Source organism: Falco punctatus (assembly GCF_963210335.1).
Source record: "Falco punctatus genome assembly, chromosome: 10".
Taxonomy (NCBI): Eukaryota; Metazoa; Chordata; class Aves; order Falconiformes; family Falconidae; genus Falco; species Falco punctatus.
Genome location: NC_137590.1, coordinates 28,966,992 through 28,993,625, shown reverse-complemented (window position 1 = coordinate 28,993,625; position 26,634 = coordinate 28,966,992). Strand labels below are relative to the sequence as shown.

Below are 26,634 nucleotides of genomic sequence, written 5' to 3'. Positions count from 1 at the left end.
CAGTCAGCATTACAGAATTCTTGTCATCCGTAGGGAACATTTAATTTTAGAACACATTGAAAAGTACTGTTAATGTCTCTGTGTTAGCTTTTCTAATTCAGTAAAAAAAAAAATACTTCAAGAGTGAGTCTATGATTTTGTGAAAGGAAATAACATGATCTGAACCCTATATCTTTTGGCCAGAAATAGGAAAGAGAAAAATCCCCTTAGAATTGCTGTTTTCCAGCTTTTTTTTTTCCTGGTTCCAAAAAACTTCCATTGTCTTCAGTGATTATCTGAAATGAAATTCTAAACATGTAGAGGTTTGTCCATCCTTAGCCATTCTATTAAATTGTTCTCTGTTCTTGCAATTTTTTCCGATTTCCTGGACTGATACCATAACAATCTGAACTGACTCCATAATTTATGGATAGTATTATAACTATAGTGGATTGCTTTATTTTTAATTTTTAAAATTAAGGTTTAAGCAGATTCATCTGATATTCTAAGGATTTATTATCGGCCTCTGTCAAGGGAAATAATATGGATTTTTTAGAGAAATGCGACATAAATCACATAGTTCCAGAAATACTTGTCTAGAGCTACATTTTTTGGATTCATGTGCTAGTAATGATGGAGTTGTTCACGAGAGATTTTACTGATGAGGTAGGATGAAGCTCTTGCGTATATTCTGTGGAGTTGCTTATCGATGCTTTCAGGTCACAGATGCACAAATTACTGCTTTTGGTAGGGCTCTGGCAAAGACCGTTTGAGCGAAGTGCATGGAAGGGTGAAATTTAATCCTGTAAATGGGACTGTGTACTTCTAAAATTTTAAAATGGCTGCTTAGGGCTTAGTAACTGAGGAAACTTGCGCTGAATCCAGTCGTTCACCCACACCTTTGTAACAGAATTGCAGATCATCTTAATAATTCTCTCTTTTATCCTAATATCGAATATTGGAGATTGCTTCTAGAGTCACAGAGTCTGTCAACAGTATTTAGTATTTTTGGCTGCAAGGGGCAGCAGCTGTAGACGGCGTGGTTTTTTTTGGGAGTTACAGTGTCTGTTCATACGTTATTCTACCACATGATGTCCTCCTAACCTAGGTTATTCGATGATTCTGCATCGAATGCACGAACTCCAGTTTCAACTGTAAAATTCTGTAACGTTCAGACATGTATTTATATAAAAGGTATCAACCTTGTTACAGACTATTGTTCTAACCAGAAAGATCTCTGGGTTTTTTTTTCAGTTGCTGTATGTGAATTGTGAACTTTTCTTCTGAGTCTGAGTATTATAAATACAGCCATAGAAATGCCTCTATTGAAATCCAAAGCTTAAGAAATGTGTTTTCCTTTTATTCTACTGTAATGAACATGGTCTAGTTTAGTGTTACTGCTGCTACGCACTACTTTGTACAAATATTTCATGCTAGTTTTTGCACCAAGGCATAATTTAAATGTTGCACACATTATGTCAAAGCTGTATTTAATCTTGTTACGAATAAATGACTTTGAACAAAATTTCTAGTGTTTGAGGTATGGCACAAGTACAGACTTTAAATTTAGATACAGCATACTACTTGTCCTTTAGTTTGTGCCATGTTACTTCTTGTTTTAAGTAATTTTTTTTGTCAAAACCAAGTATACTTTATAATACTGATGTAGCATATTTTTGTGTGCTTAGGCCTTCATGAATGCTAGTTTTCTGATGGCTCATAAAAGTAGAGGGATAATCTCACATCCTGCTATTCCAAATAAAGGGAAATATTTAAACTGAAGAAGAATCTCAACAGCCTTAAATACTTTTGGTGATAGAGCTGAGCACCTGCATCCATTGGAGGTCAGTAATGCGCTGGATGCAGTGCCTGTTGAGCATCGCCTCTTAGCTGTGTCGCAGTGATTAAATCTAGTGCTTCAGAATATTACATCAAAGAAATGATTTAACCCCCCCCTTTGTTTGCAGCAGAGTTGACAAATCTGTTTTTCTCCTTACGTTATCAATGTGTATCTGTGTATATTAATATATATATGTATATGCATAGATATGTATTTTTCACCATATAGAAACCAGCAGAGGTACAAGTAAAACTTTACCTCCTCCTGCTCATCTGATCTTTTACTACAGTAGAGGTTTACACTGGGAATAAACTACTTTTAATAACACATGTTTTACAAGGAAGCTGGATAGTAGCAAAAGGAAAATTTTCCAATACACATATCTATGTTTTTGAAAATTTACTTGCAAATATGACCCTTACTGTGTCCACTAAATAAGACACCAAGACTTACGTCACACTGCAGAGCTTTCTTCTGATATGGAACTTTTGACCACTATGGAAATTTGTCCTGAACTTCTTTTTATGATTTTTAAAGGAACCCATTCTTCAGTTAACAAAGGAGAAAAATGGTTACATAGAATATTATTAGGGAAATGAAAGGAAATGTTTTCTATGGAATAGTCAATAATTGGTCCATCCCTCTCCCCTAAATACACCCAGTATTATTCAAAGTAATTATACTAATCATCACAGTATTTAGGCACAGATTACATTCATGAAGAAAAACAAAAATGCTGTTCTAGCGTGCCAGCGAAATCTGCTTTGACAAGTTAATCCAGTATTTATTTAATTAAACAATGGTAATAAAATACTTAATTGCACTTGATTTCTATTTCTGTCACCCAACCAGGCAAAAAATTCAGAACACAATGTACGCCAAGCAATGAAAAAGCCTCAAGCAGATCCGGTATCACTGTGTTTCACAGATTAATGGAAAAAACTAAGCTGCAACGTGCACAGGTATAAATAGTTAATTATTTAACTCCCTTTCTGCTATTTGAGGTTGAAGCAAAAGGGAAATATCCCTCTCCTCCCCCAGTCCAGCCCTGTTTGTTTCTGAGGAATGTTAATCAGCTTTCTAGTGCCAGCAGGCTACAATCACCAACTACTAATTAGTTTTAGATAATGATATTGGTAATGAGCCTCTAGTTCCTCAGAGGCAGTAGACTGAGCTTGACTCAGATTTATTCAGTTATTTATCAAGAATGTTATTGTGACAAGCAACGTGAACAGTTTGGGCATGTTTAATGCCAGATATTTTCCTTTAATTTAGTATTATCAACACACCGTTTCCCCCCAGATTTTTCTGAAATAACAGCTGGTTTTAAGTTAACTTTCCATTAAACAATGATGGTATTTTTCTCCTTGTTAGTCCAATTGTTTGATTACTGTCTTGGACATCTTTACTACTCAGGCAGTTATCTAATCACCTGAGGTAAGAACACTTAATTGGGGAAGATTTTTAAATGAACTTCATGTCATTTTGCCTGTCCAGAGGGCCTGTGTTTGGTCTAATGTTAAGCAATGATCTTGCAGATTGTTGGTGGATGATTGACAGATTGGTAGAGAGAATAGTTCAGCATCTACTTTGTGTAGAACTACTGCTGCATTATCAGATGTGTGGTTATTTTGTATGTTCCAGAAAGTGGTCCTGAAAATACTTTTTGTCATTATGGCAGAGAAAGAATACCATTATTCAGCAGATGGTAACAAATACTGTGGAAGGATTTCAAGCCTGGAGCTGTAGTAGGAAGCAAAAATGAGAAGTTTTGGTACTTGAGGGTGTTAGCTTCGAGCCACCTTTCTCCCTGGTAAGTCTGCACTGGAGGAGGATTGTGTATAATGGATAGATGTGTGGAAAAATGATTTGGCTTTTTCCTTGTAGCATTGCATGTTGAAAATGAGACTATAGAAGGTAGAAATTTAACTTAGGTGTTTCTGAGTGACCTGCCTCTGCTCCTCCTAAACATTATAGGATGTATTTGACCTTTAATTCCATAAAACACCAAACATTTGTCAGAAGATTAACGGCGGGAGACTGTAACATATTGAAACATTCTGGAATTTGTGCTCTTTTTGTTTTTCCATGGCTATCTTCTGTATATACATGTTCAGTATCTTACAAGTAAGAGCCTGAATCTTATTCCTGCTCATAAAATATTAGCCATTTAAAGGCATAATTTCTTTCAAATTTACATGTTTAAATTGCAGTTCTGATAAAACTTGTGAGTGCTTTCTGGTGGTGTGTGGAGTCTTGGGTTTTTTTTTGCTTTTGTAATTGAAAGTTCTTTAGCATGACTAAAACTTTCTCAATTTTCATCAGCTGAGCATTAGAAATTAATGGAATTGTTACTTTTGTGTGATTACGTGGTGAGCAGGCTTCAAGACATATGTAATTGTACATATGCCATCAAGAAAATATATGATATTTTTGTATTCCACTCAACAGAGCATCTGTCTGAAAAGAGGACTACCATGAGGGTTTTGTTCTGGCTTCCAGTAAAGTTTATTATCGCTAATAACATGTTAGAATTGTTAGTGAGATGCTGAGATGCCCTCTCATGCAGATCCTTCTACTTGACCCAAGGATTCTTGAACTATTTTCCTTACAGTAATGCAGCTTCATCTGAATATTGTAGCTTGCTTGTTAATATGTTCTCTGGGAAAATAAAGACCTAAATTTGAGCTCCTTCATTGTGAGGAGAAAATTCAAGTCAAGCTTTATATTTTAAAGGTGATTGCTAGGCTCTTCCATGAACAATAGAAACTTCTTTTTCTCAAGTAGTTTTTTACATGAGTAGAGCAGGTGCCAGTCAGCTCTTTAAGGAATCTGTACCTTTCTTAGAGGAGGGAGATCTAGGCTATGGATCTCTAGTGAATTAAAATGCTTTCCATCACACCTGGAAAAGATATTTAGAGACATACTGTTTATTAAAAAGTTTTGTCTGTAGTAGGTTTTGGTGATGCTACTCTTTTCCTGCTGACTTAAATTTGTTCTCACCCCTTCTTGAGCATTGTGTAAGGCATGTGGCAACTTTTGTTTAGGTCACGGACTCTTATTTGAGACTAAGCACCGAAATATGCCTATTACAGCATCTGTATGTAAGACTTTAATTGCATTGATCACTTTATTCTAATTCAGGTTTAATTGTTCTTAGTATGAAAACTGCTGCTACTGTTGAATTGCTTTTATCTTTACTGTGCCATGATTTTCAGATGCCCTTCCTCAAAGACTGATTGGTTGAAATTTTAAGAAGATAGTAATGACGATTAAAAAAAAAATAAATTACAAAACCCCCAACCAAACCATGCCCCCCCAGTCCTCTGATCCACTTACCAAAGATATGCTTAATTTAAATTGAAATAAAAAAGGCACAAATAATATTGAATTTCTAGCCATCTAACAAGGAGATTTAAATGAAGGTTTCATAAATTAAGCATGACATTTGAAGTAGTATTAATAGCATTCTTTACTGCTATTTGCTCTATAAGAATTCTGGGGCAAGTAGCAGTGTTACAGCTCTGCCAATGCTGGTACAGAAGAATTACAACTTTTTCTGTGTAGGAAGTATCCAGCTTTTTGATTTCAGGTTGTACTATATCCTCTGTTTGGAAGGATTGCAAATGGAAAAAACTTGGGGTTTTTTCTGTCCCTTTACTGAAAAGGAAACTAGAAGACTTAGTCAGGACACATACTACTGTACTCTGGCAAGATGGCAAATACATGTTTGTCTAAAGAACAGCTCTACTTCCAAACAAAAGAATATTTTCTGAATGTTGCAGCCTCATAATCAGCTGTGCTGAAGACTAAGGATATCAGGATATATCAGTTACAGTGAAAATACAGGTTCCATATAAGTGAGAACCTAGGTCCTCATAGGATTTAGGCTAGCTGTGTCCTCCTCTGCTTACCAGCTATATTCCACATGAAGTTTATTTTAAAATATATTTTCCTTGTACGAGGATTGTAGAATGCATTTTTTTGTTTAATGTAATGGGGGACAAATCTATTCAAAGGAATACATTTTGCAAACCCATAATTGTCTACAGTAAGTAAAATTGTATTTGAGGTTAACAGTATTGAAGTATGATAATTTGAGTGACTATACAGAGCTGTGAACTTTGACAGTTAGGAAGAAACCTTGAATCAGAAGCAGGTTGCTTCATATACTTTTATTTTGCATGTTCTCAAATCTTGTTTATCAAACACTGGATACATTCCAACTGCAAGATATTGGAATCTGACTAGAAAGATCCCAAGCATGGCCAATAATGTAACTTCTTTGTATTTTGACTGTAGAATTTTATTTGTTCCCTCCAGGTAGTTTGTGATATTTGACTTACCACTGAGTTACTTAAATGCCATACTACTCATAAATAGTGAAAGAAGATTAGCTCTATTTAGACTGCAGATGTCATAGTTTTGTTTGACTTAAAGAAATTGACATTTATTCTGCTTTCATCCAGGACAGTAAGTATTTTTTTGTGAAAATTCCATTTTAGAATTGCATTATTAAATGCTTAGTAAGAGTTTACTGTATGAAATAGGCAAATGGTGTTTTGTAAGCATAAGAACCACGCTGCATTTATTTTTCTGGTAATTCTTGAATCTCTGTGTTACAATATTCTTTTGCTCATAAGATTAAGGAGCTTCTATGGAAGAACCTTTATGGCTTTACACTTAGAACTAATTTTTTTTTTTTGAGACCATACTATATCGTACTATGTAGCTGATCATTTGGTGCATGCATATAGTTATTCAGGACAGTAATGCATAAGTCCAGTTTACTAGTAAAATTCTAAAGCATCTATTTTGTTTGCTGCTCTGAGAAATTCGGTTGCTGTATTCCCACCTTCTTTCTATAGCTTGCGATTTCTGTGAGCATTTCTTAGGAGGAACTTTAAGGTGGGGAATGGGACTTCTCATATTCTAAACTACAGTCAGGTATGCTTCTTCCAAAAAGAAAAAGACATCAGGAAGAGTCAAAGAATTTGAGGAAGAATGATAAAGTATCTCAAGTTGGAAGGGACCCATAAGGACTGTTGAGACCAACTCCCTGCTCCTCACAGAACTACCTAAAACTAAATCACATGACTAAGAGCATCATCCAGACATGCTTCTTGACCTCTGGCAGGCTTGGTGCTGTGAACACTTCCCTGAGGAGCCTGTTGCAGTGACCTCTCAGTGGAGAACCAATCTGAACTGCCCCTGATGCAGCTTCATTCCATTTCCTTTTGTCCTATCGCTGGTCACCAGAGGGGAGATCAGTGTCTCCCCTCCACTACCCCCCTTGGAGAAGTTGTAAACTGCGATGAGGTCACCCCTCGGCCTTCTCCAAACTGAACAAACTAAGTGACCTCAACTGTTCCTTTTAAGTCTTGTCCTTGAGACCTTTCAACAATAGCTGGACAGCTCGATTCAATTCACCACTGACCCAAACTCCCAGATTTCTTTCCACAGGGCTGCTGTGCAGCTGCTTGTCTCCCAGTTTGCACCTGTAACTGGGATTACCCCATGCCAGTTGCAGAACCCTGCACTTGTGTTAAATTTCATATGGTTGCTGATTGCCCATCTTAAGGGAGTCCACAGCACTTCTTGATTTAGTATCATCAGAAAACGTATTAATGTATGTACAATTCCTGTGTCCAGATCATTTACGAAACCAGTAAAGAGCATTGGCCCTAAGTTTGAGCCCTGGGGAACCCCACTGGTGACAGGTTGGCAGCCTGATGCAGCCCTATTTAGTACAACTCTTAGAGCCCAGCCTGTTGGCTAATTGGTCACCTCATGTATTGTAGACTTTGTATGCCGGACACTATGTCCAGAAGGATGCTATAAGAGACAGCGTTGCTAAAATAAACCCCTCACATCTACTGGTTTCCCTTGGTTGACTAGATGAGTGACCTTGTCATAAAAGGAAATTAAGTTGGTTAAGCAGGGCTTTCCCCTTGTGAACTCATGCTGGAGCTATCACCTATGGCTGCATGGTCTCTCTCGTGTTTTTCACTAACTCTCAGAATAACCTTCTCATAATTTTACTGGGCACTGAAGTGAGACTGACAGGCCTGTAATTACAAGGGTCTTCCTTCTTATCCTTCTTGAAAATTGGGACCACCTTTGCCAACTTCCAGTCGATTGGGACCTCTACAGTTGCCCAAGACCATTTTAAAAATAGTTGAGATAGGTCCTGCACTAACATCAGCCAGCTTTTTCAGTACCCTGGGATGAATCCCATTGGGTCCCATAGATTTATATGTGTCTGGCTGGAACAGCAAGGCTCAGACGAGTTCCAAATTGGCTGGAGTTTATCATACCCGTCCCCAGTCACACTCTTCTAACACAAGGCTCTGGGGGTCCCAGGGCCCATGATCAGTGTTAAATATGGAGGTGAAAAGCACGTTAAATGTCTCTCTGTTTACAACCATATTTGTGAGGTGACTGATCTTGTCAAGTAATGGACTGATGTTATCTATGATCCTCCTTCTGAGTAAAGAAAAAATTTCTAATACCGAGTTGTATTGTACAAAGTATGGGGGTAAAATGAGAAAACAAAAGGAGATGAGGGTGAAGTAAAGCAGTTTGGCTTTACTCCTGAGAGTCAGCTAACTTCCCTTTTCTGCTTGTAAGCACATAATGCACATGGAAATCTTTTCTATTTACTCCACAGCAATTTTCTGCTTCCTTTTATTATAGAAATATGAGGTGATTACAGCTTACCAAGGTGACTAAGTGTGTACTTATTCAGTGAAGCTCTGGTTTATCGTTTGTGCATGCCATATTGTTGTTTGTTGCACAACATCACACACAAGAATGCTTAAATGAGAAATGTGTCACTCTGCCAAACTCCTCATGAACTAAATTTCTATATTTGTCTGGGAAAAACCTTTAATGGTGGTGATTTATAGTTCACATTTTCTATCCGCTTCAGTTCTATTCAGTCTGTCTGCTGTACGAGAAATGTAGATCATGAACTTGTCAGTCAGGCAAAGACAAGAATATTTTACAGCCTTTAAATTATTTGAAAAAACATTTTTTTTCTGTACACAAATTTGTCCAGTGAACTTCTGAGGGTAAAGTTACCTTTGAAGTCTGGGAAGTGTGACAGAACAATGTAGTAGCAAGTACTGTTACTTGAAGGAAATCTGCTGACATATATTATAAAGAACCTATTAAAGCTGACTTTTAAACTTGCATTGCTTTTTTGTTAGCTACCTGAAGGTACGAGAATTTTTTTTTTTTTAATCTTGTTCTAGGGAACTGTATGAACCAGATTTACAAAGCTTGCAAAAATTCATCTGGAGTTATTCTGTTACTTCAGTCAATGCATGAATTTTAATAGAACTACTTGAACTTTAGCTTTGTTTATGACATTTGCATACGTTTCTGCAGGAAATTAAAAAAAAGTTAGTGTAGCCAGGAGCATATTTTATAAATATGAACAGATAAAGGGATGAACAGATTGCTAGTCACAAGAAGAAACCATTCTTTGTATCCAAAAGATATTATGAAGAGTAAGATTTCCATTAGACTGTTTTCTAATGATAAAGTGACACTGTTCATGGGATTGTCAAACTGTTCATATGTTCAAAATTGTTCATATGAATATAGCAAAAATAAAAAGTTATCCAAAAAAGTGAAATAAATTTGAATTATTTTAACAAACAGCTAAGAGTAATGCAGCAATAAGGTAAAGCTTGCACTAGTACTGAAATTGCTGAAATGTCTTTGGGCGCTTTAGCCAGCTAAATTGGAAGACTTCAGTTTCACAAACTGAAGTTTTGGATTTTAGTAGGAATTAATCCAATGCATGTCACCAACATATCATGCACAGACCACTAGCATGAAATGTGGGAGATACAGATGTAAATCTCTTTTCTTCTTGCATTTTTATGCAAGTTTTATCTTGCATTACCCGGAGTCAGGTAGAGCATGGACCTGAATATGGATCCTGTTTCAAACCATGCCATTAGACAGGCTTATCAAGCCAGAGCATGAGTGTGTGTGAATAGGTACATATGTATGCCTCTTCTAAGGTATATCTGTGCAAAGAATGCAGCTTAAAACAACATCTCATGCTAAAATTTAGTTTAATCAAAAATACTCTGTCCATGTCTGTGTATAAATAGCAAATAATTAGTTATACTCAGAGTAACTCATTAAAATTCCATTTAAAGCCAGTAAGGTTAATCTGCGCATTTCAAAGGTCATTATCAAGCAATTAGCTTGCTTTCTGTTCAACACTGGAATCTTTTTTAAATGCATCTGAAAGGGTAAATTGCAGTGGAAGAAACTTGGAAGACTAAGCAACAAAAATAAATAAAATTACTTGATGTCTGGTGAAAGAACCCTCCAGAAAAACAAATAGTAATTTCCAAAAGCATCCTTTCTTTCTGATAGCCTGTTCTTTTCCCTCCCTCCTTGGCTCTGCAGAAAAGTTGTTACTGTCACTTTTACCATTTCTATTGTGGTTGCATCACAGAAGACCAAATTATATACTGAGTAATGAAATGGGGGGGTGGGGGGTGAGGGGGTGGGAAATTGCTTGAAAGATAAAGTCCTTATTCAAACACTAATCACCACATTCATTCCAGCACTGCATTCTGTGCTGGAATGAAAGATAATGTCTTAAGCTCCCTATTTCTCACCATCACAATTGTGCAGAGTAGCAGGTGTTCTGCAGTGTGTATAGTAAAAGCATCTCAAACAGTGCCTGATTTCCTCAACTTGAATATTATTATTATTTTTTTAGTAAAATAATTAGCAGGAAGCCAGTGGTATTGATCTTTTAATTGTATAAACAGAATTATCATGGCAGTCAAACGACTGGGAGAGTACAGTGTCAAAGGAACAGACGTTTCAAGGTCTCTGGAGATTCAGTCCATGTATCACATTTCAATAGATACTTTTTCATGCTTTGAGATGACAATAAAAAAATGAATGCTTTAATTCAGGAACACAATTTGATGTTAATTTGAGGAACAACAAGATGTTAATAAGCAAGCGTTATGAAGTGATTTAGGTACTGAATGTGGTAAGAAACGAGATAGAAATTAAACATATACTGATAGTGCTTTCATCTCACCTTACTTTTTTTAAAGATGGGTTTGATCCTGTACTGAGATCTCTGGCAGGCCTTGGTCACTGACTGCATTCTCTGCTTTTGTTCCAATTATTTCCAACTTGCTGTTTTGAATATTTTTTTAAGTGGAGGATGAGACAAAGAGCTGGCAAGTTAATTGGAAGGGGAAGGCAGATTCTACATTTTTAATTCTGGGCGAAGGAAATTGCTGTAGCTGTGAAAGAGGGAATCCTGTTAATAGCTTTAAATTGACATTTTGGCCACTGAGATTAAATAGATGCCTAGTACTTGTCCCCTTTTGTCCTTCCCAAGAAGACAAGTTATGTTTGGGAGCAGAGAGGTGTGGGCTGTCCCAGGAGGGAGGATGAGCCAGGAGCTGAGAGTGACAGGCAGGACGGTGCCCCTGGCTGCCACGGCATAGTCCCATGACAAAGTCTCTGGGCCCTTGGGCAGTGGTTGTGTGGGTGCAGGGGGTCAGGGCATTTCAGGGCTGCTGGTGCATTTGAGGCCCTGCTGGAACCTTTGTAGAGAATAGATGTCATTGGCAAGCTGGCAATATTATAGATGCTTTTGTGCAGCTGGTCTCTGACGCAATTTGGAAAAAATTAAAATGGTTTAAATTCTCTCTAAGATAAAATAATTATTCCCATGTACATATAGATTAATGGAATATCCTTTTGCCGTTTTATGGTACGACATAATGTATATTCTCTCTGGTGGACAATGGCTGGTTAATAGACTGAATATAAGGAATTTAATCTCTTGACCAATGTTCTGCAGTATTACATGTTTTTGTTCTATTAAGCTGAGCACTATGTTAATACAGTCAGAGGATAAAATTAGACATACTGTTTAGTCTTCTGAGCTTTTGGACTCAGATTTCTTGAATCACAAAACTTCTGATTGCAGGGTCGGCCTTCTCTTAAGAAACTTAGAACATTTAATGCACTCATTTCAGTGATCAAATACAATACAGATTATTTTGATTCCTTACCACATAGATTTCTCAAAAGCTTGTAAGAAAAGAGTAATTGACATTGGGTCTTGGAGTTGCTTTCTCTATACTCTTCAGATCGGAGTAAGTTTTGGATTTAGATCTGATGTTTGACTTCTGTTTTGCTAATGTATTTTGTCCTGTTGTAGAAATCCACAGTTATTAGTTATGTGATTAGTAATCTTGAATAAAAGATTTAGGAACTGGGTTTCAGGTTAGAAATTAACAGCCTTGGTGAGATGATAAACTGGCAGTTTAAGGGAAACCTAGGCTGCAGCAAGACAAATATTAAAATACAGATACTTCAAAAGGTACTTTCAATAGTTACTATCATTTTCTGTGTGCCTCCTTAGTGTTTGTTGCATTCTCTAATCATATTTTGTGTTATATGAGATTATGAATTTTATGAGTAGTGATTAAGCATAGAATGTAAACAAAAGTATTTTCAGCATAATTAAAATGTTACGCAGAAGAAGTCTGTTCTGTCATGTGTTTAGGCCAAAAATGAAACCTGCAACTTGTAAATGAAGATCTGGAGTCTTTTGAAGACAAATTGTGACTGTTTTTTTGGAACTGCTTTTATGACATTTTTCACAAGTCACCTCCCTGCTCTGCCCCCCTCTCCCCCTTAAAATTAACTTTGCATGGAACTAATAGAACTATTTCTTTTTTAATGTTTTGCTCTGATAGTCTAATGGAGCTATAACCCCTGATGGTGCTTCTGGATGCTGCTGCAATACATATATGAATCCCCCCAACAAAATAAAACAAAAACCAAAGCCAACAATAAAAAAAAATGACAACCACCCCAACGTACCAAAACTTCTCAACACCCTTATTTATGACCCTTGTGGAATGTGTTAACCTGGACTGTTAATTTGTAGGGCAAACACAGCAGATCAAGGGTGTTACTACTATTTGAATTAATCTAGTTTTGTTTCAGCACAGGCAGTCTGCAGTGACTATTCGTGTGACAGTATTTTCCAGAGTGCCTCAGAGACACTTTCATTGGCAGTGCTGCAGTACTGGGCACTTCTGAAGAATTTATGCCTGTTATAGCAGCCACTCAGTGTTGTTACTTAATGTGCAGTATTCTATCAGGGCTATAATTTACAGCAAATTGAATGTATTTCCCAGTCCATTTAAAGACTGTTCCATTGTTAGAAGACTCATGTCCTCCTTTATGTTTTGTTGTTATTTTTGTGATGGTTTTTAAGCTTTTCCTGGTACCAGCAGTAGATTTATCTTGCTGCTTGTGTATTTAATTATAGTTCCAGTGGAATTCTTGCTGTGAAAGAGTAAGTCTGATTTGCATTCCCACTGAAGCTATTTTGACAAGCAAAACACAATGACTTTCTGCATAATGCTATTCACAGTGTTTTTGGGGTGCATTCCTGATACAGAGAAAATAATTGAGAGGAAGGATGGATGCTTCCTCCTGTTTTTGTGGTGAGTAGTTGTAGGGTCCCTGTTCAGATTTGTGTGTCATGCTGCATGAGATAGTGTGAAAACCTAGCACTCTGAACTTAATGACTGCTTGTTCCTCAAAGCTTCAGAATCTTGGGTAAGGTACAGGCAGATCATACTTACCCAGAATTCGTTTTAGCAGTAACATAAACCTGCCTTGAGAGTTGCATCATATTTTGTGACTGTCTTTCTGTGTGAGCAGTGAGTCTATGTACTCATTTTTCCTTCTTATATTGTCAGTGTGAGCTGGTAACTTCATGGAATTGCCTTCAGTGAGCCTCGTTTGTTCTTTTTACCAATTTTGTGGTACAGTTGTCTTTTTTAATATATAGTTTCTTCTTTTGGTTTGTCCCTAGGTGGTGTACTTTGCACTGTGAAATTAAATTCCCTTTGTCTTTTAATATACAGTTCTTTAAATTTGGTTACACAACTCTTTCTTTTAACTTGCTGCCCTCTGTCCCATATAGTTAGTCTTGTCAGCTTTTACTGACAAGCCACTGGGTGTATAAAAGCTCAGCCCAGGCTGGTGAAAGTTTGGTGCAGACACAGTGATCTTTCCTCTTTGCTTAATGCAGAATTTGGACCAGAGGGAAACATTTTAATTCTTCTGTTGTTATGAGATATTTGAGGACCAGAAACATCCTTTTCTATCCCTTAGCTTTTCTGATCTCGTATTCTGTTCACTTAGGAGGCTCTAGTCCCTTGCTCTGTGCTGCCTATGCAAGTCATTCCTAATGTCTTGTTGCTCTGTTCCTCTGCTTAATTCAAAATGTTGACTTCCTAGGAATGGCTGTTGATTCAGTGTCCTGGGCTCAAGAACTTACCATCAGTGTTTGTAGCTTGAAGCCTGTTTAATATGATGTGACTCTGGCTACTCAGGTGGCATCAGCAGCTTGTTGGTGTAATTTTTCCCAGTCTGATAAGGTAACATCTGTAAACAGTAGATCTGTGATCAGCTGCCTTTCTAACTATGTCAAATTCTCATTTCAACTGATGCAGAATTCACAGGTTTATTGATTTAAATGGAACTGTGTTGCTTTGAACCAATGAAAGAACCATCCTCTGTTTTAAATGTGTTTCTGATTCTTAAACTGTACTTGCTATGCTGTAGCTACTTAAGCAGTCACACAAAAGTGACTGGGCCTATTCATAGTGCCTACAATTTAACATGTGCACAATGTTTTCAGTACTAGGTTCATAATCTCTTTTTACTTTTATGTAACTACTTCTGGTTTAGAGAAGGGCTATTTTTTTTTTTAATTTATTTTTTTTACTTTCCAGACTGCTTTTAATTACAGTGTTACAACAGTAGGCTTCTGACAGTTTTGGTCAAAACCCCCCCAGATTATGTTTGTATCCTGAGAAGGAATATTTCTTGAGCTGTTCTGTATATGTGCTAGATATTGAGGTTGATATATTTTACACTGAAATTAAATGTTCCACTAAAATAAAGGTGTAGTACAAAAAGAATAAATGGCACTTCATGCAGCTCCAGCTGAAGGACTGAGGTATAAATGGATGGGGAAAAAAATTAACAATTTGCTTTCAAAGGAGTCACTAATCAAGAACTGTGTGGTTTCTTTTTTTTTTTGTTCCCACTGAGGTAGATTTCACCATAATTCTAGCGTGCTCAGTGCATCAAGGCACGCCTTCTTATTTGTCTTCCATGTTTCCCACCCAAAATGTCCTCATAAAACGTATGATCACTCTTTATTATCAAAGCCACTATTTCTGTCTCTGAGGAAAGATCTTTCTGATTATTCACATTTCCAGTCATGTTCCTGCTTTAACTAGATCAGTCTTCTCCAATGCAACAAGATCAACATGCTTTCTATTTCATTGTTCTGTTTTACTTGATTTCTTGTGTATTTTAGATTATACTCTATTATGCAGTATTACTTAGTTATGGCATATTCCTAAGCTGGTTGCCCATTTAGTAATACATATTATTATACGAAGTACACATACTGATTAGACATGAGAGTCTGTGTATACAGATGTGCACCTCATCAGCTGCATATTTGAGAGTTTGGTCCTTTATGTCTGTAGGAACTGGTTTTGTGGAGTGAAATTCTCCTTTTAGATGGTGCCATTGATCGTTTGGTTAGGCTTCCTTTACCACCCTAGTGAGCTCCTACTACTCAAAGGGCATTTTGAAGGAAAAGATTTTACTATTTACTTTTAGAGAGAATAATGTATGATTTATTCTGAATAATGAAAATCACATACACACTTATGCTACATTACCTGATTATATGCATAGTTGTTGTTATAAAAAAAGAATATGATTGAATAAAGATTGTCTGTACATTAAGCACTTGTTAGATTTTGCGCGTGGAAAGGTAAGGACTGAAAAGGTGCCTTTCTTAAAATAAGATGGGTACTTGTTCTTGCTTTGATGACTTACCTTCTTTGTTGAAGAATTTGGAATAATACTCAACATTGTAATTACTTCAGTGTCTTTTGATACATGAAATGTGTTGCAAAATGGTAGAAATATAAATGTTACCTTTTCTTTGTTAATGTTTATTTGCTTTGTAAGCCAGAGAGTATATTGGGAAAATTACTTGAAGTTGTAACCAGAGAAAAGGTAGTGCTTTTGAATATGGTAAAGATGATGACACCAAAAGAAGAAACTTTCTGCCATACCTTATGGGTAGTTATCATTAAACCTAGAAGTTAAATACTGTCGTTTTTCATGGAGAGGCAATATTATGTGTAGGGCAGCGGCAGTGAGCAGGTGATAGAATAAGAGCTACTAATTGTGGATTTGAGTCTAGACACTTAGAAACAGTGTCTAATTATATTGAGTATGGATTTACTTCGCAACTGGGATTAGAAGATACTTAGATATTCTTTCAGGAGCACAGAAATCTTGGCAAGAAGCTTCTTAAAGTCACCATGTGGTTAGTTTATTTTGTCTTTAATCGGTGCCAGTTAGCTACGTAGTGCCTTTATTGATGGGGCAAGGAGACTCTCCCATGCCTACCAGACTTTTGCAGCAGATACTGTCTAATGAAGAGATTTTCACTGATTCAAATAGGAGTTTGCAGAGGGTGAGACCTGACGTAGTAAGAACCAGTAGCTGAAGGGATATGGTGGAAAGCAAAAGCACTGTTTCCTCCCAAGCCTTTCTCTCAAGCTATGTTGAATCTAAGATCAAGCAAAGCAGGAAGCAGAGATAGTGAAAAAGGAGCTGGAGTAGTGGGAAAATGTCTTCTCAGTCTGGTCAGATAGTAACAGAATGAGAACAAGTGTGTAGGAACTGTTAGGAACTCCAGAGAGTCGGGAGGAGAATAGCATCATGGATACCTCTTCTTTCCTATGTATATAGGAAAGGAAGTAGGGAAGAGGATGCTGGTGACATGGAGCACATCTCCCTCTGCTGAAGTATTCACACCTCCCACAACTCACAAGTGTAGGGAAATGTACCTGGGATTCTGTGGAGTGTATCTCCTTGTTTTTGTGGTTTTTTTTTTTTTTTTTTTATTTTTTTTTATTTTCCTTTGCTCAAGAAGAGCGTCTATCCAAAGAGATGAATTGGGAAAACAGTCTTGTTCACATACAAGGGATTTGCTTCAGTCTTGTACAAAAAAATTTCATCTTGTCAACCTTTGCCTAGCTTTTTTACAGTACAACTCCGTTAGATCAAAACATAGGAGCTTCCACATTTACAGCATCTCTCTCTTTGTAAAATTATTTGCCGTTAGGAAGTTGGGTAGAGTATTACCAAAGATAACTTAATTAGTTATTTATGACAATAAATATCTTTGCAAATGTATTATCAGAAGCATGTCACATTTTAGTGCAAAATCTTGAGTGACTTGCTGGTTCAATAGTTAACTCTAAGGCAGTTAATTTGTTGTGGTGATGAAACAATGATAGGAGTTTTGTCTCTTAAGCCAGATGAATCAAGGTGTGGCACAACTTTCAGCTCTGGAAATCTAGTGCTATTTGTCATTCTCACACACCTCTGCCTTCCCAGTGACATGTATTATACAAGACAGACATATGTTTCTGAATATTCATAACGTAGATGTATTGTGATAGATTTTATCTGAGCTAAAAGCTTTCTTCACAATAGCATGAAGAAAAAAAGAGGATATATAATGTCTTTCCACTGGATGTCACTCTTAGCTTAGATCTGTGGTAGCTTAATATTAAGATATCTTTTACATAAACCTGATACCTCATTTTTGTTTTGTTTTTCTTTTTAAGATGAAGTTTTAAAGAGTTTTATTTAACCTCATGTCTTTAAGAATTTCTTCTTAAGGAAGAAGTACTTACAATGTTAAAGATCTGTTGAGTTTTTACTTGTGTGATTCTAATGTATTTCTGAAAAGGGTATGAATTTGTGAATCTTAATAGTTTAGAGAAGCACCTGGATAAGATTTTTGAGTATTCAGAGAATATATTAATATGAGTCTGTTGCAAGCAATTCCCCTGTGGTTGGTAGACCTGATACTCCACAACAAATTGTCTTTTTCATTTGATATTGAACCTTTCTTTATTTAGTCTCTGTTCCATTTTTTTTTTTTTTTTTAAATAGAGCTAGTGGATAAAAAGATTCTGCTAACACATCATCGTTTAGGTATACAGATGTGGGTATCAATGGAAAATTTAATTTTGTCTTTAAAGATTTATAAAACTCAATGTTGTTCTCATGAATTCTAAGTGCTTTTAGTCTCAGAAGATAGATTATATTTTGTATTCATTAGTATTGGTTCATCTCTAATTTTAGCAGTGGATAAAGTAATTAGTAGTAAGAGAGAAAAATTTTACATGCCTTTCAGGAAAAAAATCCAGATCCACTGAGGTTAAAGAATTACTTATTCCACCACTGACACCACCACAAAAAACAAACAAACAAACAAACAAAAAAACCCAAAAGGAAGGAGCCTAGGTGTTAACTGGATATCCAAAGATAGCTTTCTTTCCTGTCTATGGGAAAAATGTTGCAGCCTGCCATACCGCCATACTGTATTTCTATTCACTAATCCTTGATGTTGAATTTCCCAGTTTATAGCTTAGAGAATGACTGCCAGTGATTGCAGGGAGCATAATTTTGTTGACTCAGAAGGGGTGTCCTTCCCTAGGCTAAAGGATGTTCCAATATCCTTTGGCCAATAGGCCGATCCTCTTTCTACTTACTGCCCTTGGAACAGTAGGATCTCTGCGGATCATAGTGGGATACTGTGGGACTGAGAGGATACCGATAGTATTTGCATCTCATAATCCTCAGCTGAGCCTCTGTGCACATGAATATGTGTTTACTGTTTCATTTGGAGCATGCACAAATAAAGCCATTCCTTTTTCCAGTGTGGGAGATGTAGCTTTTCTACAGTCCTGAGACACAAGTGGTTGGCACAGAGTAGACAAAATTGCATTCTTTTCCATCACTTGCTGCCCATTTCATACATATAGTATACAAGATAAATTTGACCCTAGTAAACACACTCCTGAAAGTCATTTTAAGTTATGCCAATGAGCTCATTACTCGGTGTTTTGTAATGCTTCACTAGAAGCAGTGATTTAAAATATATCACACATAGATTTTGTTTGCCTGTGTTCCATTAAGTTGTCACAGGATGCTTCTGATTCTGTGGCATTTTGTTTTACATTACTCCTCCTCAGGGTGACACAGAACAGCACATAGCAGTCCCTCTATAATTACATTTCAATGACACAACTCAGATGTTTGGCTCTTTGGCTTGACACTAACAATGTCAGCATATATTGGTCACAAATGAGCTTTGAAATTAACATTCCTTTAAGGTGATTTGTGAAGTTCATGTCTTTGATACTTAAATGTCACATTACTTTGATTCAAAGTCAGAGCAGAGGGGACAAAATTTATATGGATGCAGGGACCTCCACTCCCTTCCTGGTGACCGCATGTTACACTAAAAACACAGGGCAAAAGTGAGGCAGCAAGGCTGAGTTTGGAAATCCTGTACCATGATGGCTTTGCTCCCACACAACTAGTTTAAACAGATGATGCAAGTTTGAACAGCTAGAAACAATACAGAGATTAAGTATGCCAATCTGTTTTAATTTAGTAAGTTTTTAAGTTGTCATAATGTTTACTCCATATGTGTCCCATAAATGCCAAATCAGCATGTTTGTGTTCCAGTCTCATCTGTGAATTATTGTACAATCATAACCAGGCCTAAACTATTGCAGCTTATACACGGCCCTGGCTGCCTTCCTTGCCTTGGTCTTTTAGGCACTGACAAGGCTGATTTCTAGTCCATGTCTGCTAAAGAGATGGGTGACAGTTTGTACATGGTCACCTGACCCTTTGTACATCCTCTGTAGTGGGATGTAGAACCTGGGCTTGTAGAACATCTGCATGAATGCTAAGAAATATGCCACCCAGAGAGCAGCAGCTTGGATCATTTGTTGCAGTATCTGCTCTACTAAATGCAGTGAGGAATCTAGCATCTTTTTGTTCATGCCAAGTTAAGTGTTTTGGTACTATGGTACTTTCGTTGCATGTTACTTCTGTAGAGTACAGACTTTTTGTTCCTGTTTGGAAGAATATACTTTTAATATTTATATTTGGATTTCTTTGATGTTTCTATTGAAAATGTTGGTGATGATGATTATTGCATTTGATGATAGCACTTGAGTATTCAGGATCTACAAATACAACTCATACCCTACAGTCTGATCCATTTTGGGGGGAGTATTGGTAAATGTTGCAGCAGTGTTTTCATGCCTGGTCTCCTGTCAAAAAAAGTTGTCCAGTTTAAAGGTGAAAGAGTACAAGGCAGCTTAAACCATTTTTCATTCTCTCTTGAATCTATTAGTTTTCAAAAACTGTTACGTTATCCTTTGTAAAAAGCATAGACTTCTGCATTTATTTTGTGAAGTTCATGTTCCCTAGAAGTTACAAGATAAATGATGTCCCATTCTAGTTCTGCTGTCTTTTTTAATCTTGGAGTAACTTTCAGCAAAACAGTAGAAACCAGTAGTTGGTTGCCAGTACGTGGCTACCAGTAGTTGAGTCTTGCACTGGTTTTAATTCTGGGCATAACATATGATCTAACTACAGATTATTTAGAAGGTAGTTTAACTCTTTAACTCCTGCTTGTATTTTGAAATACAAAATAAAAATTTTATCTTCAGATAATTATATTCTGAGCAGCTTAAGCCTTCAGAGTTGTGCTCAGAATGTGCATTTGGGTAATTCACTAAAAATGTGAAGCTGATAAATAGTCTGATCAAACAGTCATTTACTGATGAGAAGAGACACTTTGAATATGTAAACCTTTATGTGAAACTGGGAAAATTATCCCTCATTTTTTTCATAAGACATTTAATATGTAAACCTAAAACCCTTCTCCGTGTCCATCCATAATTATTTAATTTTCAGGATGTGTGAACATATGTTTGCATTAGGCATTGAAATGCAAATTGTTAATGGGTTCGATTGTGTGATTATCTCATAATATCAGTGATCATGATTTTGCTGTTAAAAGGCAGAGATTTGTAAGCACGATCTTCCCTCCTTTTCTCACCTTCCCTCTGGCAAAATAGAGACACGTGAACTGAGTGGTGTATTATAGCTATACAGAACAGTCTGGTATCAGTTTTTATAAAGGGAAGCTCTTGAAGGGCTATTTCTTGTATTCACACTACTTGCTATGTTTGTTTATATGCTCATTAAGACTTCAAAAATACTGTAAACTTATTTCTTTACACTTGTAATATTGAAGACAAAACTGTGCACAACTGATAAAGAAAAATGATGTGATTTGAGCATGGTATCACAGATTGTGCTTGGTATTTGCTTCTGTGCTCAAATAGCATCTCTTGTGTGAGTGTGTGGATTTTGTCTGAACCTTGCCTGAGGGAAGCCTAAGGAGGTGATGGAGTCGTGCAGGCCTGGAACTTAGCTGGACAAACAGTGATGCTTTCCAGTGCAGTCATGTAGATCAGTTGTTCCATTAAATACTACTCATTTGTTAAGTTCGATTATGCTTCATCAACAGGGTATCTAGTATTTTGTTTGGACTTGTAACTGATTTGTTACTTTTTTTAAACTGTAAGAAGTTGCACTCTGGTTTCTTGCATGTGGGAGTATTTGCAGTATTTTTTAGAGTGTGAATTCAGATGTAGTAGTAACAGCAATGGACTGTGCCTAGGTATTGCAAAAAAATACATAGTTGTTAATATTTATTTGATAAGGCTTCTGAAGAGTAGCTGCTTCATCTGAAATGGCCAGATAAACGAAGGCCTGGAAGGGAAAGAGGGCTTAAATACAGGCTTAAAAAAGTTCATGAACAAGTGCTTTAAGGAAGGGAAAACAGTATATACAAAGAACTATGTCTTATCTCTTACTCAGGAAATTAATGGCAAGAATTTCCCTGCACAGCAGTGGAAGCTGTATTCCCCACACACACACTTGAATCGCACAACAGATCATAAACAAATACTGTAGTGGGATTTAAATGTGTGTACACACTGGCAACATTTAAATTTTCCTCCCAGAGGTAGTGATCCAAACACATGGATCAGTAGCACAGTGAATCTCTCTGCTAGTGCCAGGAGGTTGGTGCTAAGAGTCAGCCTGGAAGGTATTGGTCCAGCATGCTGTCCCAATTCACCGTGGGAGTCATTTTAAGAATGAAATACACCAGTCTGTGAGAAATGATTTAGTTAATCTCAGAAGGAAATATTCATGTGAGGAAATGCAGCACAGTATTGCTAACAGCATCTGTGCTTTCTGCATCACGTAAAGAAAGAAGCCTGATGCAGTAGTAACTGAACTATCAGATGATTTCCTGAATTGTAGGTAGGAAAAGATTAATCATTAAGATATGTTCCTGGTACTGTCAGTGGGGGCTGTAGGAAATGTGAAGCAGCAGGGCACAAGATGTGTGTGTGTGTTTGACACCATATTTAGGGTATTTAGACACTGAAATTATTTGCAGGCATCTGTAATCTTGCTCTGACTAGCACTTTTAATGACTTCACAGATTAAACTATTAAAATTAAACTGGGTGTAGATGTCAACTTAGAAATGCTCTCCCTGGATCAGGATTAAGATACATGAGTTAAATTAAATTGCTAGTATCTAGCAGGTACTAATTGTATGAAGAAATGGAGGATTCCCCTTTCCACGTTCGGCAAATCTAGTAGAATTCACAGGAATTCATACACTGTTTCTCAGACAAATATTTTTCTGCACCCACATTCCCACCCCACCCCCAAAACAAAAAAACTATCAAACTGGAGATTCCCTCAGAGAAAAAAAAATAATAAATGAATCACTGCTTATATGATGCACAGTGCAGGAGAATGTTTGAACACAAATCCTGTTTGGAATTTCTCTTGCATTCTGTGGAGATGATTTAACCACTGAGCTCTTCTTTTTGCACCTTCAACTCAAGTATTTCTGTTGTCTGGTTTGTTAAGTGACTTCCCACACAATTACATCAACACAGTGGAGGCGGGAGTGAGCGTGGGTTAAGGGGTGATGCTGAGAGATAGGGAGAAATTTTTAAATGGTGGAGAAGAGAAGCCACAACCTTTTTCCTCACATATATACAGGACCAGATTTTCTTCTTATACACAAGGAAGCTTTTTTTGACAGAAGCTATATTTTAATATAGAAGAAGGGAAAAACCTGTGGGTTTTTTTCTATGTCATCCCCACGCTCCAAACAACATTTTCTGCTGAAGTTTTTTCTTGTTGAAAATTGCCTAAGCACTTCTAATTCCAACCAATCCAGCTCCAAATAAAATGTATGCAGTGACATTTGGTCTTATCAGTCAGATGTTTTATCAGACATTTTCACATAAATCTGTTTGATAGTGTGTGTGTGGAAATAATGCAGGTTATATTATCTAATTTCTACTAATAGGCAGTGGGATTAGAAGCTTCTACAGTGCTGTGGTCCTAATCTGTAACTCTGCTTACAAAGTTGCATTTATCATGTTTAGAGGTGAATCGGGTGTCATCGCATGGGTTATCGTACTGGTTTTAGTGTTGACTTTTCCCCCAATAGTCAGTTTACTTGGATGATGAATCTGGCTTGCTGCAACAGGATATTTGCAAAATGAACAGAACATCATAGGGTGTATAAAACTCCCTATGTATAGGGAGGAGGCTCTATACTAGCCTCCCTCTAGAAAAAGTGAGAAATGGCCTCCATTCACTAGGCAAAGCTCACAGTTGCCTAATGAACATGTAAATTATTAAAAATACTAGACTCATTGAAAAGATGGACCTTGTTGTTGAAGATGTGTTGGGTTTTTTTGCATGAATAGGAATGTTAAATAAGCTAAAAAGTTTGCAATGAGCTTCAAGACAAACATGCTGTCATGAAGATTTTGTGGATATTCTTGTGTGCAGTGATACATGTCTGGATTACTGCTAATGCTGTAAGAAGCACAACTGAGTCAACTTAAATTTTCCTAGTGTGTTGAACCAAGGGATGTTAGCAAAGCTTGCTGCTGACAATAGCATTACAAGCTCATTTTTCTAGTTAAGATTTAACAGTATTTGCATTTTCCTTGGCACTATATTAAACAACTGTGATGCTGCTCAAGCTGCAGATAAAGTCCAGCAAACAGGAAAGAAAGTGAATCATAACTAGGCTATTAACCCAGATGAGAGTAATATGACATTCTAAGCCTATTTCCTATTTGATTTCTGAGCTTTGAAATTCTTGTTGAAGCAGAACAAGACTGAACTGTAATCTTTGGTCTGGTTTGGGTAATTCTGATTCCAGTATAGAAGGTCCTAAATCAATTAATGTTAACATAGGTAGGTAGAACAACTAGCTTGGATCATGTTCTCCTTACATTTTCAGACATCACTGAAGCTGTATTTAGAAACTGAAGAATTGCCTGGGCCATAGTGGTTCAGAAGTTGCAAGTGCTCAAGAAAATGCTAGTGACAGGAATGACCTCCTCCAAGCCAAATGATCTCGGGAGGGGTTACAGGCAAATGTAGAACTCTGCACTGAGCTAACTAGCTTCCATGGCAGTGGAGTTTAATCAAGTTGAAAGAGTGAGAGCGTGGCCAGGCAACTGTGAAAACCTTCCTTAAACTTCTAAGATTCATGAACTTCAATGCTCTTCTTTAATGGTGCCGCAGACAGGAATGACACTGTTCAGATCACTTAATTTACCTTTATGAGAGATCCTTGTCGTACAATTGCCAAGAGTTATTAAAAGATCTGTGTCTCTTACTGGTTTGTAGTATGCATAGGTAAAAAAACCCTTAAGCTAAACTCTCACTTTTATTTACATGGGTGATTTATATGGGAGACCCTTGTGCTACTTTAATGGATATGTATGTGAACATAAATCCTAGAATGATCTGTTGCTTTATATTTCCACCTGAAATATTTTTTTTTTAAATATTAGTAGTTGGTATCCTATTGTACCGAGTACCTTAGATATATTTGACAGAATGAACCTGAAATTCAGTTGTTTTTTGATACTTCTATACACATGAATTTTTGTCATTTTTTGCTTTGCTATTGAAGTTCTTCAGTCTTGTTCTTCTCTAGTCCTGTTTTCTCCAAGCTGGCTTTACTGGAGAGTGACTCCTATATTTTTAGTGTGTAGTAGCTCGTTTTTCATTCAATCAGGTGGTCATAGTGTGACCAAGAAATGAAGAAAATAATATGGAATTATGGAGATAATAGGAAATATGGAGAAATAGGAAATAATAGGAAATATGGAGAATGGGCCCTAAAACATTAAAGTATATATATTTTGAGATAAAGCTTTGGGGTTTTTTAATGTGGTAATTAAAACTAAATAACCTTTAGACCATGCTTGAATCCAGTGAGATTTGATTTCAAAGTTACTTTAAAGGAAGCTCTGTAACTTAAAAAATGTTCTGTTAATTTAATGGTTTAATACATTTAAATTAACTAAGTAATTTGAAAGAAAATTACTTTGCAATCTGTTTGAAACTTGATTCCATTGCTTTCAAATGGGACATGAATTCTTTTCCAGATATAATCTCTTTCAAGAGGGTGGCTTCATGTTGCAATAATCCTTCTTATTACATTTCAAGGACTTAACTCCTTTTTTCCTTAATAACATATTCTTGGCAACTAGTACATAGCAGTTTCCTGTTTCAGTAGTACGCTGCTTTTTAAAAGTAACACTGAAGCTCTGTGAAGTTTGCCTAAGGGCGCTTGATGACTAAACTGAGGATTATTGAATATCTGCAATGTTTCTATCATGCAAAAGGGATCTCAAAGTCTTTGGGTTTTTTTGCATTTCCTCAACCTAAGTAAAATGTCAAGGGGGTGGGACATCAAGGATGATGAAACAGATTGATTTATATTTTTTTAAGCAGCAGATGCACAAAGCATTTAAGAAGAGGCTGAGTGGGGCTGCAGCACTGTTCACTTACATCAGGTCTGTATGCAGTAGTTCCAGACTGATGGTTCAGAACCCTGCGGTACACCCTGGGAGAAATCCTGATGGTTTCTTGCTATGTGACAAGATTGTTTCCAGTGCCTGATGCCAGTGCATAAACGTCTGTTTTATAGTGTGTTTAGAATGACTCTTGCTCCCCAAACACAGTGGAGATGGTATACCTTACTGCTTTTCTATTTCAGTGCTATTTTAAAAATTGCATTTAAGTAGACATAGCTGATTCTGCAGTGTCTGAAAGGATAAGCCTGCAGGGTGTCTCATTAGACTGTTCGTGGGTTTTGTTTGGCTTGGAAAAAAGTATAGTGAAAAGGGATGTGACAAACTTGTCGCCTTCTTTAACTAGAAAGGCAGCTGCCAGGCTTCCAAGAAAATAACCGTTCTACTTCAACTAAGCACTGTCAGAAAACAGTCTTGTCCCATCAGACATGAAGTATTAACAGTATTATGTTGTCTTTATTAATCTGGTCTTGTTTTTATATAGTTTCATTTAAAGAATAAAGATTGACAGTCATCTATAATAGGAAATATAACTGCAGAAGCTCTGAAAATAGTTACCATTCATTCATAGATAAATTTAGAGAAACACATTTCAGTATAAAACTTTGTGAGTTGCTCTGTGTATTCCTTCTTTAATTTAGGAGTTTGCTTGAACTATGTTTTCCTCCTTCTACACCCACAGCCCCCCAGCGTGGTTGGGCTGTCAGCCTTGAAGCTAAAGCATGATTCATCTTAGATCCAGCTGATCAGTGAGTTATGAACAGAGGATCCTTGACGAAGACTATGATTGCCTTGATAGCTTGATTAGAGGAGAAACAGCTGTCTTTTGTGTCCTTTGTTGTGGTGGTCCTTTAAAGACTGG

At 36.8% G+C, this 26,634-nt stretch overlaps 1 long non-coding RNA gene across 9 annotated transcripts in view; it reads left to right on the top strand.

Moving 5' to 3' along the window:
• LOC308070597 overlaps positions 1-26,634 on the top strand; it is a 306,714-nt gene that overhangs the window by 26,138 nt on the left and 253,942 nt on the right. For 5 of the 9 annotated variants that reach the window (XR_013930761.1, XR_013930765.1, XR_013930766.1 and 2 more), the window contains 3 exons: positions 1,668-1,823; positions 2,672-2,781; positions 3,464-3,632. The exons of 1 other annotated variant lie outside the window; for it this stretch is intronic. This is a non-coding gene — a long non-coding RNA (uncharacterized lncRNA). The remainder of the gene's footprint in view (positions 1-1,667; positions 1,824-2,671; positions 2,782-3,463; positions 3,633-26,634) is intronic. 3 more of the 9 variants (XR_013930760.1, XR_013930764.1, XR_013930763.1) reach the window with 2 other exon arrangements.